The 19,614-nt window shown below is 44.8% G+C and overlaps 1 protein-coding gene across 4 annotated transcripts in view; it reads left to right on the top strand.

Moving 5' to 3' along the window:
* Positions 1-19,614, top strand: part of NPL (N-acetylneuraminate pyruvate lyase) — a 59,538-nt gene that overhangs the window by 3,049 nt on the left and 36,875 nt on the right. The window contains exon 2 of one of the 4 annotated variants that reach the window (XM_073571336.1): positions 12,245-12,302. The exons of the other annotated variants lie outside the window; for them this stretch is intronic. The gene's annotated coding sequence lies outside the window, so the exon portion shown is untranslated. The remainder of the gene's footprint in view (positions 1-12,244; positions 12,303-19,614) is intronic. 4 annotated transcript variants of the gene reach the window in all.

Here is a 19,614-nt window from a genome sequence, read left to right as displayed (position 1 = left end):
TAGATACAGACTGTACGGGCTCCTGTCTGGTATATATTACTGTAGATATAGACTGTACGGGCTCCTGTCAGGTATATATTATTGTAGATACAGACTGTACGGGCTCCTGTCAGGAATATATTACTGTAGATAGACTGTACGGGCTCCTGTCAGGTATATATTACTGTAGATAGACTGTACGGGCTCCTGTCAGGTATATATTATTGTAGATACAGACTGTACGGGCTCCTGTCTGGTATATATTACTGTAGATACAGACTGTACGGGCTCCTGTCTGGTATATATTACTGTAGATACAGACTGTACGGGCTCCTGTCTGGTATATATTATTATAGATATAGACTGTATGGGCTCCTGTCAGGTATATATTATTATAGATATAGACTGTATGGGCTCCTGTCAGGTATATATTATTGTAGATATAGACTGTACGGGCTCCTGTCAGGTATATATTATTGTAGATATAGACTGTATGGGCTTCTGTCAGGTATATATTATTGTAGATAAAGACTGTATGGATCCTGTCAGGTATATATTATTGTAGATATAGACTGTATGGATCCTGTCAGGTATATAGTATTGTAGATATAGACTGTACGGGCTCCTGTCAGGTATATATTATTGTAGATATAGACTGTACGGGCTCCTGTCAGGTATATATTATTGTAGATATAGACTGTACGGGCTCCTGTCAGGTATATATTATTGTAGATATAGACTGTACAGGCTCCTGTCAGGTATATATTATTGTAGATATAGACTGTACGGGCTCCTGTCAGGTATATAGTATTGTAGATATAGACTGTACGGGCTCCTGTCAGGTATATAGTATTGTAGATATATACCTGACAGGAGCCCGTACAGTCTATATCTACAATACTATATACCTGACAGGATCCATACAGTCTATATCTAGAATAATATATACCTGACAGGAGCCTATACAGTCCATATCTACAATAATATATACCTGACAGGAGCCCATACAGTCTATATCTACAGTAATATATAACTGACAGGAGCCCGTACAGTCTATACCTACAGTAATATATACCTGACAGGAGCCCGTACAGTCTGTATCTACAGTAATATATACCAGACAGGAGCCCGTACAGTCTGTATCTACAATAATATATACCTGACAGGAGCCCGTACAGTCTATCTATAACATTTCTCGTACTGAGAAACAGGCACTTGATTTGTTATCTGCTAATGTCAATATCGTGGTAAGAAATTCTGACAAGGGGGGATCTGTGACCATATTAGATACTGGGCTGTATGAAAGAGAGGTGAGGGCTATGCTTTTTAATAGTGAGGTATACAAGGGAATTATAACCCTACAGATAACATCAGAATGGAATTACAGGAATTGTTACATAGGGGTTTTAGTTTGGGAATTATTAATCAAAAACAATGTGAATTTTTCTGTCCTTTATATCCCAGAGTTCCTTTGTTACATGCACTTCCAAAAGTTCATAAGGAGGTTTTTCCACCTTTGTTCCGTCCTATCATATCGGGCATAGGATCTCTTAATGAAAATTTGTCAGAATGGTTGGATGCAAGATTAAAACCTCTAGCCACTATTTCACCTAGCTATGTGCAGGATTCCAAGCATGTTCTTAGTATTTTTTCTCAGGTGGAATGGCGAAGTTCCTTTTGTTGGCTCACTTGTGATGTACAAAGTTTGTACACTTCCATCCCACACGATTTGGCTATTTTGGCTCTTACTACTTATTTACAGAAATACAGTAATTTTTCAGAAGATTTACAGATGTATTTGATTGAAGTGACCTATTTTTTGTTAAAAAACAATTTTTTTTCTTTTTTGGATGATCTTTATTTACAGGTGCAAGGCTGTTCCATGGGTTCCAAGTTTTCACCGTCTCTTGCTAATATTTTTATGGCCTGGTGGGAGGAGGAGTATATTTTTTCTGAAAAAAATCCTTTTTCTTCTGATATTTTTCTTTTCTTGAGATTTATTGATGATGTTATAATTGTGTGGGATGGTGATGTATTTAATATTGAGAATTTAATGTTCTATATTAATAATAATCCATGCAATATACGTTTCACATATCAATTTGATGCCAAGACAATTTCGTTTTTGGATATTCTTTTGTCGGCAAATTTGGAAGAAAAAAAGATTGATTGTGATATTTTTAGAAAACCTACGGCAGGTAATTCACTGTTACACGCATCTAGCTGCCATCCACGTCATGTTATAGCCAATATACCTACAGGGGAGTTTGTAAGAGCAAAAAGAACATGTACCACGCCTAATTTATACGATAAACAATGTGAGATCATTGGTAAACGTTTTATAAAGAGGGGTTATACTAAGGTAGACATTCAGAAAGCTAAGCATAGAACGGATGAAAAAAGTAGAGAGGATTATTTGCAGAAGGAAAGCAGAAAAACACCAAATTCTGTGGAGGGTCGGTCACCTATTGTTTTTTCAACTAATTTTAGTACTGACTACTACAGGATTGTTCATATTATTAAAAAATTCCTCCCTATTTTGTATGTTGATGATACATTAAAGAATATACTGAAGGATGGGATTAGATTTGTTTCAAGGAGGAATAAAACTATTGCTAATAAGGTATCTCCAAGTGATCATACTAGTGCCAATAGACATGCTAATAAAATTTTTTTCAGACAGTTCAGCAAGTATAACTAATTGGTTACCCACTTGTGGATCTTTTAAATGTGCTCAGAAAAACTGTGGGCTATGTAGGTTTATGTGGAACACAGAAAAAATAGTATCTTCTGTTAATGGAAAGGAATTTAAAATAAAATCTTTTTTGAACTGTGGTTCTACTGGTGTGATCTATGTCATAACATGCGTGGATTGTAATATTCAGTATGTGGGAAATACTTCACGCACCTTGAGACGTCGTATTTCCGAGCACGTTTATGACGTAGGTCACACTACCACACGCAGTTTGTCTGCTGCTTCTCGACATTTTTTGCATATACATAAAGGAGATCTCAGCAACTTTAGGGTTAATGCCATAGAGAAGGTGCAGACAAAAAGGGTAGGTGGAAATTTAAATGATTTATTATTACGCCGAGAGGCAAAATGGATGTTATTGTTACAAAGCAGAGTTCCAACGGGTATGAATATTAGGAGTGAGATTTTGAGTGTTTTGTAAGTGTGATTTTGACTTACTACCTTCTATTAATCAGCTGGCTATGTTTAGTCTTGATTGTTCCTTGACTTCCTTTGTTTCCCTTTATAAGCATGTGTTCAGATGTATTATGTGTTGTCTTAGAATAAGGACTGTTTTTTTTTTTTGTCCGAAACGCGTCCAACTACACGTCCTGATGCGTCTCTTATCATGATGGAGAATCTTATGATTTTTTTAAATTTTGGAATAAAGGAATAAAAATTTTTTTAATCTAATTACTGATCTGGATGCTGGAATTTTTTTCCATATTACGCTTTGCTGCAGAGGGATCCTGTTTCCACATTCCGTGCACCGATCAGACTTATAGCTGTCTTCTTTGGGGTGAGCTGAAAAAATTTTCTTTTTTTACCTTACTGACAGGAGCCCATACAGTCTATATCTACAATAATATATACCTGACTGGAGCCCATACAGTCTGTATCTACAATAATATATACCTGACAGGAGCCCATACAGTCTATATCTATTATTGTAGATACAGACTGTATGAGCCCCTGTCAGGTATATATTAGTGATGATATCAGAATGTATGGGCCTGTCAGGTATACAGTTGTGCTCAAAAGTTTACATACCCCGGCAGAATTATTGCTTTCTTGGCCTTTTTTCAGAGAATATGAATGATAACATCAAAACTTTTTCTCCACTCATGGTTAGTGTTTGGGTGAAGCCATTTATTGTCTTATTACTGTGTTTTCTCTTTTTTAATTATAATGACAACCCAAAACATCCAAATCACCCCTAAAAGTTTACATACCACATTTTTTAATGCCGTGTATTGCCCCCTCTAATATCAATAAATGACTGCTTGAAGTCGTTTGTGGTAGTTATGGATAAGGTTCTTTATTTTCTCAGATGGTAAAGCTGACCACTCTGACCACTAAAAAGTTTTGGTGTTATCATTCATATTCTCTGAAAAAAGGCTAAGAAAGCAAAAGTTCTATGGGGGTATGTAAACGTTTGAGCACAATTGTATCAGTGATGACATCGGAATGGAGTATATATAAAGAGAGAGAAAAAAATCTGCATCACCATTAAAAAATAGAAATAAATGAAAAACTTTATTCAAAACATTAAAATCATGAAAAATAACGCCCACAGGTAACTGCTCTATCAGTGATCTACCGCCCACACTGAAAAAATATTGCAACATTTGTTAATAGTAAGCTGTACTGCAGGTTGTGAGTTCAGAAGCAGAGGATATACAGTAAGTACAGAGATACATTGCTATGTACAATGTATCTCTATGTTCTTATATTGTACAGTTGAAGAAAATATTTTTTTCATATAAAATAAACTTAAAAAAATGCCAATTTCACTAACCTTTTCATCCCCCCAAGTATTTTTTAACTTTAATGACCAGATCACTCCTGGGAAGTTTCAACACCGTACCATGTTTTCTCCATTTGTGGATAATGGGTCTCACTGTGGTTCGCTGGAATATCAAAGCTTTAGAAATGGCTTTATAACCTTTTCCAGACTGATAGATCTGAATTACTTTCCATCTCATTTGTTCATGCATTTCTCCGGATCGCAGCATGATGTCTACCTTTTGAGGATCTTTTTGTCTACTTCACTTTGTCAGACAGGTCCTATTTAAGTGATTTTTTTTTTATTGAGGATAGGTGTGGCAGTAATCAGGCCTGGGTAGGGCTAGGGAAACTGAACTTTGCTTTTCAAAAATGTGACAAAACACAGTTAAAAAAAAAAAAGTAGGGGGCAATAACTTTCACACAGGGCCTTGTATTTTTTTCCCCATTAATAATGAAGACCTTCATTTACAAATTGAATTTTGTGTTTACTTGTGCTATCTTTGCCAAATATTTTAATTTGTTTGTTACTCTGAAACATTTAAGTATGACAAACATGCAAGAGAGTAAAAAATCAGGAGGGGTGGGCAAAAAGTATTTCACATCACTGTACACTACCGGGCCACACAGATCTTTATATGAAGTATGTACCCACCACATCTCCTGTATATACAGTAATGACCCCCTACAAGTAGTGCCTTAACCCCTTCCCGACAAGTGACACAGCTTATGCGTCCTGAAAGTCGGTGCCAATCCGACCAATGATGCATATGCTGTGTCATGGATTTAAAGCCCCCCTGCGGGTCAGGTGACCGGGGTCAATGAAAGGTCACCTGACCTGCAAATACAGGGGGCTTTGTACTTCACCACAGAGGGGGTGGCTTGGCCCCACGTGGCTACGATCGCTCTTTTATTGATGAAATATTATTATCGCTCTGAAGTGAAACAGCCAGTCAGAGCGATAGTAATATTTCATCAATGAAATATTACAAACCAGCCATGGCCGATGCTGCAGTAGCATCGTACATGGCTGGAGACACTCATCTGACCCCCCCACCACCACCACGGTTAACGGGGGTGATCTGCCCCCCCCCCCCCGCCGATGAATGACAGAGGCGATCGGCCGCCGCTCTCATCATCTGCACCACCCGCCTTCCGATCAACTCCCCTCCCACCCCCGGTACCTTCCGAGTGCCGCTGTTGCTCCCGGTGTCCCGCGGTCCCGGATCATGGGCGCCGCCATCTTGTAAAATGGCGGGCGCATGCGCAGTGCGCCCGCCGGAATCTGCGGCTGCAGATTCCATTCATTCATTTTGATCACTGTGATATACTTTCATAGTGATCAAAATAAAATAAAAAGTAAATAAACCCCCCCCTTATCACCCCTTTAGGTAAGCACATATAATAAAATGAAGAAAATATTTTTATATTTCCATAAGGGTTAGAATTAGGGTTAGGGTGGAATTAGGGTTAGGGGTGGATTAGGGTTAGGGGTGTATTGGGGTTAGGTTTGGAGTTAGAATTGAGGGGTTTCCACTGTTTAGGCACATCAGGGGAACTCCAAACGCGACATGGTGCCACCATTGATTGCGTTCAAAAAGTCAAACGGTGCTCCCTCCTTTCCAATCCCCGACATGTGCCCAAACAATGGTTTACCCCAACATATGGTGTATCAGCGTACTCAGGAAAAATTGCACAACAACTTTGGGGGTCTAATTTCTCCTGTTACCCTTGGGAAAATAAAAAATTGGGGGCTAAAAAATTATTTTTGTGGAAAAAAAATGGATTTTTTTATTTTCACGTCTCTGCGTTATAAACTTCAGTGAAGCACTTGGGGTTTCAAAGTGCTCACCAGACATCTAGATAAGTTCCTTGGGGGGTCTAGTTTCCAAAATGGGGTCACTTGTGGGGGGGTTTCTACGGTTTAGGCACATCAGGGGCTCTGCAAACGTAACGACGACCGCAGACCATTCCATCAAGTCTGCATTTCAAAACGTCACTTCGATTCCGAGCCCTGACGTGCGCCCAAACAATGGTTCCCCCACACATATGGGGTACCAGCATACTCAGGACAAACTGGACAACTTTTGGGGTCCAATTTCTCCTGTTACCCTTGTGAAAATTTCTCCTATTAGCCATGTGAAAATAAAAAATAGCGTGCTAAAAAATCCTTTTTGAGGAAACGAAATAATTTTTTATTTTCACTGCTCTGCGTTATAAACTTTTGTGAAGCACTTAGGGGTTCAAAGTGCTCACTACACATCTAGATAAGTTCCTTAAGGGGACTAGTTTCCAAAATGGTGTCACTTGTGGGGGGTTTTCACTGTTTAGGCACACAGGGACTCTCCAAACGTGACATGGTGTCCGATAACGATTGGAGCTAATTTTCCATTCAAAAAGTCAAATGGCGCTCCTTCCCTTCCGGACCCTGCCGTGCGCGGAAACAGTGGTTTATGACCACATATGAGGTATCCGTGTACTCAGGAGAAATTGCCCAACAAATTTTAGGATCCATTTTATCCTGTTGCCCATGTGAAAATGAAAAAACTGAGGCTAAAAGAAAATTTTTGTGAAAAAAAAGTACTTTTTTTTTTTTTTAAAGGATCAATTTGTGAAGCACCTGGGGGTTCAATGTGGTCACTATGCATCTAGATAAGTTCCTTGGGGGGGTCTAGTTTGCAAAATGCGGTCACTTGTGGGGGAGCTCCAATGTTTAGGCACACAGGGGCTCTCCAAACGCGACATGGCAACCGCTAAATATTCCCGAATATTTTCAATTCAAAAAGTCAAATGGCGCTCAATAATAATAATAAATTTTATTTCTATAGCGCCGACATATTCCGCAGCACTTTAACTTTCAGAGGGGACTTGTACAGACAATAGACATTACAGCATAACAATAATCACATAGATCATAACAGATACCAAGAGGAATGAGGGCCCTGCTCGCAAGCTTACAATCTATGAGGAAAAAAGGGGAGACACGAAAGGTGGGTGGTAACAGTTGCCCTGATTGTATGGACCAGCCATAATGTTAAGTGTGTAACAGTACAGATGCAGAGGGCTAATGGATGCATAAAGCATGTGGGAACATAATGCGGGGTACCTGGTTATGGTAAAAACTTTTGGCTGTGCCACATAGGGATAGATTAGGTTAATGTGTTGAGGTGGTAGGCCAGTCTGAATAAATGCGTTTTCAGAGCACACTTAAAATTGTGGGGATTGGGGACTAATCGTATTGATCTGGGAAGTGCATTCCAAAGAATTTGCGCAGCACGTGTATAGTCTTGGAGACGGGAGTGGGAGGTTCTGATTATTGAGAATGCTAACCTCAGGTCATCAGCAGAACTCAGGGCGCGGATAGGATGGTATACTGAAACAAGGGAGGAGATGTAGGCTGGTGCTGAGCCATGAAGAGCTTTGTGATTGAGGGTAATAAGTTTGTACTGGATTCTGGAGTGGATGGGTAGCCAGTGTAATGACTGGCACAAGGTAGAGGCATCGGTGTAACGATTGGCGAGGAATATGATCCTGGCAGCAGCATTCAAGACAGATTGGAGAGGGGAGAGTTTGGTAAGAGGGAGACCGATTAGAAGGGAGTTACAATAGTCGAGACGAGAATGAATAAGGCTAGCTTCACACGACGCAACCAAACTGCAGCAGGTCGGCGCACCGTCAAAAAGGCGCATGCGCCGCCAAACGCATACTGCGCACGGCCTGCGCCCCCTGTGATAAAGATAGGGGACGCAGGGCGCATGCAGCGTCATGCGCCGGTAGGCGGAGCTACCGGCTGAGGCGCGGCAGGGGGCGGGGCTTAGCGGCGGCCGTGCGCAGGCCGTCGCTGCGCTCATAAACGCTAGTGTGAAACTAGCCTAAGAGGAACAGTCAGCGTTTTTGTGGAGTCAATAGTAAGAAAAGGTCGAATTCTAGAAATGTTTTTGAGGTGCAGATAACAAGAGCGAGCCAGTGATCGTATGTGGGGTACAAAGGAAAGCTCGGAGTCAAGTATGACCCCAAGACAGCGGGCATGTTGCTTGGGGAGTAATAGTGGAACCACACACGCTCCTTCCCTTCTGAGCCCCGCCGTGCACCCAAACAGTGGTTTATGACCACATATGAGGTATCCGTGTACTCAGGAGAAATTGCCCAACAAATTTTAGGATCCATTTTATCCTGTTGCCCATTTGAAAATGAAAAAATTGATGCTAAAAGAAAATTTTTGTTGGAAAAATTAAAATGTCCATTTTTTCCTTCCACTTTGCTTTATTCCTGTGAAGCACCTGAAGGGTTAATAATCTTCTTGAATGTAGTTTTGAGTAGCTTGAGGGGTACAGTTTTTAGAATGGTGTCACTTTTGGGTATTTTCTGCCATATAGACCCATAAAAGTGACTTCAAATGTGAGGTGGTCCCTAAAAAAAATGGTTTCTTTTGTAAATTTTGTTGTAAAAAATGAGAAATCACTGGTCAACTTTTAACCCTTATAACTTCCTAACTTAAAAAAAAAAATTTTGTTTCCAAAATTGTGCTGACGTAAAGTAGACATGTGGGAAATGTTATTTAGTAACTATTTTGTGTCACATAACTCTCTGGTTTAACATAATAAAAATTCAAAATTTGAAAATTGCAAAATTTTCGCTAAATTTCTGATTTTTTTCACAAATAAATGCAAAAATTATCGACCTAAATTTACCACTAACATGAAGCCCAATATGTCACGAAAAACAATCTCAGAATCGCTAGGATCCGTTGAAGCGTTCCCGAGTTATCTCATAAAGGGACACTGGTCACAATTGCAAAAAATGGCCTGGTCATTAAGGTCAGAATAGGCTTTCTACTCTGCTTTCTGTGCCACTTTGAGGCATGGCAAGCACAACGTAGGAATGTTCTCATGTGTGGTCTGATGCCTGGCGGGTACAGTATAGTAACGTCCTCACGTGTGGTCTGAGGCACAGTATAGTAACGTCCTCACGTGTGGTCTGAGGCACAGTATAGTAACGTCCTCACGTGTGGTCTGAGGCACAGTATAGTAACGTCCTCACGTGTGGTCTGAGGCACAGTCTGGTAACGTCCTCACGTGTGGTCTTAGGCAGAGTCTAGTAACGTCCTCACGTGTGGTCTGAGGCACAGTCTAGTAACGTCCTCACGTGGGGTCTGAGGCACAGTCTAGTAACGTCCTCACGTGGGGTCTGAGGCACAGTCTAGTAACGTCCTCACGTGGGGTCTGAGGCACAGTCTAGTAACGTCCTCACGTGGGGTCTGAGGCACAGTCTAGTAACGTCCTCACGTGGGGTCTGAGGCACAGTCTAGTAACGTCCTCACGTGGGGTCTGAGGCACAGTCTAGTAACGTCCTCACGTGGGGTCTGAGGCACAGTCTAGTAACGTCCTCACGTGGGGTCTGAGGCACAGTCTAGTAACGTCCTCACGTGGGGTCTGAGGCACAGTCTAGTAACGTCCTCACGTGGGGTCTGAGGCACAGTCTAGTAACGTCCTCACGTGGGGTCTGAGGCACAGTCTAGTAACGTCCTCACGTGGGGTCTGAGGCACAGTCTAGTAACGTCCTCACGTGGGGTCTGAGGCACAGTCTAGTAACGTCCTCACGTGGGGTCTGAGGCACAGTCTAGTAACGTCCTCACGTGGGGTCTGAGGCAAATGTGAACAACATCTTATACTCATCTACGGGCGGTCTGGTATTATGTTTGTCACTGTTCTTTTTCCAGTACAGTCCTCCATCATCCACACAACCTCCCCCATCACGCTTCTGTGCAGGAACACGTCTCTGCCCTGCCGATCACAAAGCAAAGTATTGCAAAGCGCAGAGAGAAGTAAGTCTGCACCGGAGCGCGATGGAAGACACTCTATGGATGGACTTGGGACGCGTCGTCGACTCAAAGAAAGGACAGTGATAGAAGAGGAGGAGGCACCGGATTAAGACTAGCGAAGCCCAGTGGATGGGACTGCCCCGCAGGCAAATCTAATAAAAATAAAGTTATGCAGATTGGCATTCTAGAATGTTGTGTATATGTAAGGGCATTCAGATAGTGGACGTGCTTTATAAAATGCTGTATATAGAGGGTATACAGGTAGTGGTCGTACTATATATACAGCATTCTAGAATGCTATATATGGCGACATACAGGTAGTGGTAGTACTTTATATGGGGGGGGGGACATAATGATTGAATACCCTGTAGTAAATTAACAGCAATAATGCATGAATATATAAGGTGCTTAGTTAACACGCTCGATTTAAAAAAAAAATGCAAAAGCCATAAACCATCCTACCATTTCATAGTGACCCTAATTGGGACAGTCCTAACTAATATTAAAAACCTTTATATATCAATGTGGTTTCCCATTCCTGTGTGTCCACTATTTGGGCCTAATCCTTCAGTCCTTATCCACATGCAAGTCACAGGACAAAGCGGTAAGGTTTTTAATATTAGAGTTAGGACTGTCCCAATTACGTCACCGTGAAGTGGTGGGATGGCTTTTTTTTTTTTTTTTAATAAAGAACATGTTAACTAAATACTCTATATTATTTTCATGCACTATGCTATTTACTGCAGGGTATTCAATCATGGTTGTCTGTTTTTTTTCTGTTCAGTGGCCGTGTGAACATGCGCTTACACACCAGTTTCTCGTTTTTTTTTTATGATGAATCCTGGTGACAGGTTCCCTTTTGGCAGGTTTACATCTATGCAGCTTGTACAAGTGAACTTCACTGTTTCAAAACTGGTTTCCCTGTCTAACCCAGTTATTACAGTACCTTCCATGTGTTACACAGATGCATCATGGGCTTGTCCATGCATGAAATAAAAGGCTAAATTACAACATGGAGACTTATAAATCAGAGCAATGTTTTATATACATTCAGAACCAGTTTAAGAGGAACAAACTAAGATTTCCCACAGAAATCTCAGACTTTTACTTACAGAAATATTGGCTAAATAACATTCTAACATATATAGAAACCTTTCTAATTCTATAAAAGTGCATTTTTTGCATTGAAGACTTTTGCTAGTTTCATGTTATGCATTTCTTATGTTTTATACAACTGTAATATGCTGTTGGTGCATGCGGGCAGAACTGATGGGTCTGTGGCTCGGCCCCCCGGGCCTGCTTCCGGTGACTAGAACCAGATATCATAATACCAGCCTTGAATAGTGAAGGAGATGGCAGCCAACCCTGAGAGACATCCAAGGTGGGAACGCCCCGTCATGCCAAAGGGAGTCTGTTAGATCCAGGCCTAGCAGACCAGCGCTGATGGGTTCGTGGACGCCAGGATGGGGTTGGGCCTGAAGGAAGGTTTCTTTTCCTAGCGGGTAGGAGAGTTGTCCTGTTGGTTGCTTTTTTGGACTGAACATTTCCGAAACAACCACAATTGGACTGTGCACCTCTTGGGAAGCAGGAGTTTAGTCCTCTGTTGCAGAAGAAAAGTACTCTTACGCTGATAGGCAGAGGGCAGGAAGCACTATAAAGTTGGCGTGCATGATTGTTCAGGGCACTGGCGGTGTGGCCCGGCCACCAGAGGCTAGACAAGAGCCTGGATTTTTTTAAGAGTAGGGTCTCAGGAGCCTCTTTCAAACGTGGAGGCCGCATGAATAGGAAGGTTTCCCCAGGAGATGTCCATATTGCTCAGGGGAAAACTAGGACATATTTGTCTTGTCCCTTCATTTTTTCAATGGAGCCCCCTCACTGCCTGGTAGGATATACCTGTCCTGAAGATTTCAAATCCTTCTTTGCAGACTGGTGATGAAGATGGGCATGGAATAGCCTGAACACAGACTTTCGGTCGACTTTCAGGTAACTGATTTGTCTTCCTGCCCTACTCTATCTGGCTCTGGGGGGCAGGAGGGTAGGGGATTAGTGGTAAGGACCGTCCGCCGGAAAACCGCAAACACTCTTAATGTGTTAGAGCCCTACCTCATAGACCACAGATGATGTGGTTGTGACAATTCTAGGTGGGAGATCAGAGTGATACTTCCACTCTGTCGCCCTTAAAAGCCATATCTGAAAGAAAAAGGGAAATCATTAATAAAAAAAATCAAAACCTAAGGCAGAAACCAGCCTGGGTGGTCCGGACCCATGTCTGCCTCCTGACACTAAGCTAAAACGGATTAGCTTCATTCCAGTTCGTGGTGTACCCTCCTAGCATAAGCAGCATACAACCATAGTTTTTTTGTGTGCCCCAATGAAGCTTTAACCACCCCACACACCAACCAGAGGGCCACACAGAGTACCCCCCCATCCAATCATAAACCTCCACCTCACACTAATCAGTGGACCCCACATAATAAACCCATCAAAGCCCAAATGCCCCCTTCCCCCAAGCGTAACTCCCCATCAGACGTCCGCTCAAGCATAAATCCCCATCATGCACCCTCCACCCCCAAGCAAAACCCCCAACGGATGCCACCCCAGCTTAAACCCCCCATTGGACGCCCCTTCCCCACAGAATTAACCCCATCGGATGTCCAACCCCCAAGCATAAACCCACACGCCCCCAAGCATAAACCCTCATCGGACGTCCACCCCCCAGCATAAGCTCTCATCAGATGTCCACCCCCCTTAAGCATAAACCCCTATCGAACGCCACTCCCAGCATAAACCCACATCGGATGTACACCCCCCCCCCCCGGCATAAGCCCCAATCGGACGTCCACACGCCTCCAAGCATAAGACCCCATCGGACGTCCACACGCCTCCAAGCATAAGACCCCATCGGACGTCCACACGCCTCCAAGCATAAGACCCCATCGGACGTCCACACGCCTCCAAGCATAAGACCCCATCGGACGTCCACCCGCCCCCCAGAATAAACCCCCATCGGATGTCCACCCCCCTTAAGCATAAACCCCCATCGGACGTCCACCCCCTTAAGCATAAACCCCCATCGGACGTCCACCCCCTTAAGCATAAACCCCCATCGGACGTCCCCCCCGGGATAAACCCCCATCGGACGTCCCCCCCGGGATAAACCCCCATCGGACGTCCCCCCCGGGATAAACCCCCATCGGACGTCCCCCCCGGGATAAACCCCCATCGGACGTCCCCCCCGGGATAAACCCCCATCGGACGTCCCCCCCGGGATAAACCCCCATCGGACGTCCCCCCCGGGATAAACCCCCATCGGACGTCCCCCCCGGGATAAACCCCCATCGGACGTCCACCCCCCTTATGCATAAGCCCCTATCGGATGCCATTCCCAGCATAAAACCCTCATTGGACATCCACGCCCCCCCCCTCCCCCCCGCATAAAACCTCATCGGATGTCCACCCCTGACCCCTCCCCAGCATAAACCTCATCGGACGTCCACCCCCCCTTAAGCATAAACCCCCGTCGGATATCCAGCTTCCCCAGCATAAACCCCCGTCGGATGTCCAGCTTCCCCAGCATAAACCCCCGTCGGATGTCCAGCTTCCCCAGCATAAACCCCCGTCGGATGTCCAGCTTCCCCAGCATAAACCCCCGGACACCCCCAAGTATAACCCCCCCCCCCCAGATGGCACCTCTTCCCCAAACAAAAAGCCCTACCAGTCGAGCGCCTACCCCAAAATCAATCGCCCCTTTCAAGTCACAACAGATGCAGACAGGCCCGGGAGTTAATGCACACTTCTGGGGTCTGTTTGTCCCCGGGGGGGTGCTAATGCACGTTTGTGGGGTCTGGTTGGGCCCTACTGGGGATAATACACGCTTGTGGGGTCTGGTTGGGCTTCTGGGGGTCGATTAACGCAGGGTTCCCCAACTCCAGTCCTCAACGCCCACCAACAGATCATGTTTTCAGGATTTCCTTTGTATTGCACAGGTGATGCAATTATCACCTGAGCAATACTAAGGAAATCCTGAAAACATGATCTGTTGGTGGGCCTTGAGGACTGGAGTTGGGGAACCCTGGATTAACGCATGCTTGTGGGGTCTGGTAGGGCCCTGGGGGAGGGTTAATGCACGCTTGCGAGGTCTGGTTGGGCCCTGCAGTAGACCCCAAGGAGCCCATCAGACCACAAAAGCATGCATTAACCCCCTTCCCCGTGAGCCCAACCAGACACACATGCGTGCATTAACCCCTCCACGCTTGTGGCATCTGGAGGGCTTCTGGGGGGGGTGTTAATGCACACTTGGGGGGTCTGGTTGGCTCCTGTCCTGGGGTGGGTTAAATCGGGGTCCATCCAGACCCCGCAAACATGCATTAACCCCCCCCAGGACCCAACCAGACCCCACAAGCATGCATTAACCCCCCCCGACCCAAGCAGACCCCGCAAGCGTGCATTAACCCCCCTGGGAGCCCTAGCAGACCCCATATGCATGCATTAGTGGGGTCTAGTTGTACTTCGGGGGCTACAAGTGTACATTAACCCCCACCCCCCTACCCAAACAGACCCCACAAGCATGCATTAACCCCCACGGACCCCAAATAGACCCTCCAAGCATGCATTGACCCCCCCTGGGAGCCCAAGCAAACCCCACAAGTGTGCATTAACCCCTACCCCCCTACCCAAACAGACCCCACAAGCATGCATTAACCCCCCCAGACCCCAAATAGACCCTGCAAGCATGCATTAACCCCCCTGGGAGCCCAAGCAAACCCCGCAAGCAAGCATTAACCCCTCCAGACGCTAAACAGACCCCGTAAGCGTGCATTATCCTCTACCCCCTACCCAAACAGACCCCACAAGCGTGCATTATCCCCCCTGCCCCAAACAGACCCCACAAGCAAGCATGCATTAGTACCCCCCAAAGTACAACCAGACCCCACAAGTGTGCATTAAACCCCAAGGCCCCTGCCCCAAACAGACCCCACAAGCATGCATTAACCCCTCCCGGACCCCAAACAGACCCTGCAAGCATGCATTAACCCCCCCCTGGGAGCCCAAGCAGACACCACAAGCAAGCATTAACCCCTCCAGACCCCATAAGCATGCATTAATCCCCCCGGACCCCAAATAGACCCTGCAAGCATGCATTAACCCCCCCGGACCCAACCAGACCCCACCAGCGTGCATTAATCCCCCCACCGGGAGCCCAACAGCTCCCAGATAAGCCCCCAAATCCCACTAGTTAGCCCCAAATATCAGCCCCCAGCAACCAAACATCTAAGAAGACACCAATCTGTTACTTACTAAACCCTTCTGTCTGTCACTGACGCCGCTGACCTCCTCACTGCTGCTCACAGATGCTGGCACCAGACAGCAGAGACAAATGTGTAATGAAGGCTTCTCTCCCTGCACCAGACGGCAGAGACACGTGTGTAATGGGATTGGTAAGGATCTGACTGCTGGAAATCACCCAAATGAAGGGGAGCTATAGCTGATTGTATTGGTCAGGACTAGTGATGAGCGAGTACTCGTTGCTCGGGTTTTCCTGAGCATGCTCGGGTGTCCTCCGAGTATTTTGGCGTGCTCTGAGATTTAGTTTTTGTTGAAGTAGCTGCATGATTTACAGCTGCTAGACAGCCTGAATACATGTGGGGATTCCCTAACAAACAGGCATTCCTCACATGTATTCAGGCTGTCTAGCAGCTGTAAATCATGCAGCTGTGTTGACACAAACTAAATCTCCAAGCACCACAAAATACTCGGAGGACACACGAGCATGCTCAGGAAAATCCGAGCAACGAGTATACTCGCTCATCACTAGTCAGTTGCAGATGGAAGAAACAGCTGTGTGCTTTGTTCTATTGCAAAAGTGCTCACTTTACCTGTATGACATCTTTAACTGGGAGGTTGTGCATCATCACCATTAATAATAATAATTATACAGCGCCAACATATTCTGCAGCACTTTACAATTAAGCAGCGACATGTACAGACAATAAAAACAATACAGCGTGACACATTTCAACAGTTACAGGAGCGAGAGTCCTGATCATGAGCTTACAATCTATAGGGGGGGGCACAATAGGTAAAACGTACGGACCAGCCATCATTATGTTAAATGGGACATTTCAATTTGCACGATTCGGTCATCAGTCAGTATCTAAGTACAGTTATCAATTGGGTGCATGGAGAATGTGGACACAGATGATTAGGAGGGACCAGGTTCTGAGTAAAATTAAGAAAGCGGGAACGTGGGAGAATTAAGTTGGTGAGTTGAGGTGATAGGCTTGTTTAAAGAGATGTTTTTAAAGCACGCTTAAAAATGTAGGAGATATTAATCGGATCATCTAGGGTAGTGCATTGCAGAAAACTGGTGCAGCACGAGAGAAGACATGGAGATGGAGGTGCGAGGTTCAGATTATGTAGGATGTTAGCATTGTTTAGTTGCAGAACAGAGAGTACGGGTAGGGTGATAGACAGATCTGAGAACTGTGGAAAGCTTTGTGGGTGACAGATCAGTTTGTATTGTATTCTGTAGCGAGTGGGCAACCAGAGTGATGACTGGTAGAAGATGGAGGCATCGGTATAGCGGATGGGCAGAAATATGATCAAGGCTGCCGCATTCAGGATGGCTTGGAGAGAGTTTGATCTGGAGACAATCATTAGAGGTATGCACTAACCCAGACGAGAATGAATAAGAGCGACCGTAAGAGTTTTTGCCATTTCAAAGGTGAGAAAAGATCGGATTCTGGAGATGTTCTTCAAGGGAACCTGTCAGCAGGATTGTACTCAGTAACCTACAAACAGTGTTATTTCGGCATCATTATATTGATTACAATGATACCTTTGCTGATGAAATCCATCTTGTGGTTGTTGTTTAATCCTTATTTTCAGTTTTGAGTTAATGATATTCTCATGCTCTCGGGCGGCCTGGTGGGGGGGGTCTTTATGTGGTGTTCTGCTTTGGTAGATATTCGTCAGTATGGCTTCTGACAGATCACTGATCCCTCAGTTACCTGTCCCTTAGTCTACATAATGAATATTATATATATAAAAAAAATCTCCTGCAGGCAGGCGCCGGAGGCGCCACCTGTACTGCACCATGATAGCATCCATACTGTGCATATAAGTACCGTATTCTTTTTGATGGTATCCATAGATTCCTTTAAAAAAAAATCAGTTTGAAAATGGCACAGGCCGCACCTGTGCACTAGCAGCTATTGGCGATCCGATAGCTGCTACTGTGCAGGCACCGATTGCGCCATCTTGCTAGAGAAAAATTTGCCTCTTCAAAGATAATGCTGCCTGCACAGTAGCATCTATCGGATCACCGATGGCTGCCACTGCGCAGGCATGGCCGGTGCCATTTTCAAACTGATTTTTTTTTTTTTTGGAACCTATGGATACCATAAAATACTGATGGCATAGAATACTTATATGCACATTATATATACTATGGAGGTGCAGTGCAGGTGCCAGCGACTGTATGCAGAAGGTGATTTTTTTTTTGTTTTAATATATATAATATTCACTATGTAAACTAGCGATCATAATGTGTGCAAACTGTAAAGCGCTGCGGAATATGTTAGCGCTATATAGAAATAAAGATTATATTATTATTAGGGAGCCGGTCAGTGAGGGATCAGTGACCTGTCAGAAGCCATACTGGTGAATACCTAATCAGATCACCACATGAAGACCTCCCCGGAGCACGAGCATATCATTTAACACAAAACTGTAAATAAAGATTACAGAACAACCACAAGACGGATTTCCTCACCAGGTATCATTGTAATCAGTATTACGACGCCGACCTGACACTGTAGGTTACGCAGCACAATCCTGCTGACAGGCTCACTTTAACCCCTTCACGACCAATGACGCCACATAGGCGTCATGAAACCTGGTTCAAATCTGACCAGTGACGCCTATGTGGCGTCATGACTTTAAAGCCCCCCTGCGGGTCGGGTGACCAGGGTCACTGAAAGGTCACCCAACCCGCAGATACAGGGGGCTTTGTAATTCACCACAGGGGGCGTGGCTTCGCCCCCACGTGGCTACGATCGCTCTGATTGGCTGTTTCACTTTTAACAGCCAATCAGAGCGATAGTAATATTTCATCAATGAAAATTGATGAAATATTATAATCCAGCCATGTCCGACGCTGCTGTAGCATCGGACATGGCTGGAGACACCGATTCCACCCCCCACCGGCGATCGCCCCCCCGCAACTGAATGACAGTGGCAATCTTCTGCCGCTGTCATCATCTGCCCCCCTCCCATTCCCTCTGCTCCCCGCCAGCCTCCGATCCCCCCCCTCACCCCCCCGGTACCTCCTGAGTCCCCCCCCGTCCCACCCGGTGTCCCTCGGGTCCGGATGATGGGCGCCGCCATCTTAGAAAATGGCGGGCGCATGCGCAGTGCGCCCGCCCGAATGTGCCAGCTGCAGATTCCATTCTTTCATTTTGATCACTCTCACAGTGATCAAAATGATAGAAAAAGTAAATAAACCCCCCGTCTCTGCGTTATAAACTTCTGTTAAGCACTTGGGGGTCCAAAGTGCTCACCAGGCATCTAGATAAGTTACTTGGGAGGTCTAGTTTCCAAAATGGGGTCACTTGTGGGGGGTTTCTATTGTTTAGGCACATCAGGGGCTCTGCAAACGTATTGACGACCGCAGACCATTCCATCAAAGTCTGCATTTCAAAACGCCACTACTTCCATTCCGAGCCCTTACGTGTGCCCAAACAATAGTTCCCCCCCATATATGGGTCACTAGCGTACTCAGGACAAACTGTACAACAACTTTTGGGGTCCAATTTATCCTGCTACCCTTGTGAAAAAAAAAATTGCTGGCTAAAAATCATTTTTTTTTGAGGAAAAAAAATATTTTTTATTTTCACGTCTCTGCGTTATAAACTTCTGTGAAGCACTTGGGGGTTCAAGGTGCTCACCACACATCTAGATAAGTTCCTTGGGGGGGTCTAGTCTCCAAAATGGGGTCACTTGTGGGGGGGTTCCACAATTTAGGTACATCAGGGGCTCTGCAAATGTAACATGATGCCCGCAGACCATTCCATCAAAGTCAGCATTTCATAATGTCACTACTTCCCTTCCGAGCCACGATGTGTACCCAAACAGTGGTCATCCCCCCCACATATGGGGTATCAGCGTACTCAGGACAAACTGGACAACAACTTTTGGGGTCCAATTTATCCTGCTACCCCTGTGAATAAAAAATTGCTGGCTAAAAAATCTTCTTTTTTTTTTTTGAGGAAAAAAAAATATTTTTTATTTTCAC

The sequence above is a fragment of the Dendrobates tinctorius genome, unplaced genomic scaffold (genome assembly GCF_039654945.1).
Source record: "Dendrobates tinctorius isolate UK_male_01 unplaced genomic scaffold, ASM3965494v1 ptg000029l, whole genome shotgun sequence".
Lineage (NCBI taxonomy): Eukaryota > Metazoa > Chordata > Amphibia > Anura > Dendrobatidae > Dendrobates > Dendrobates tinctorius.
Note: the sequence above shows the minus strand (reverse complement) of the source record. Positions and strands in the feature narration are given on the sequence as shown.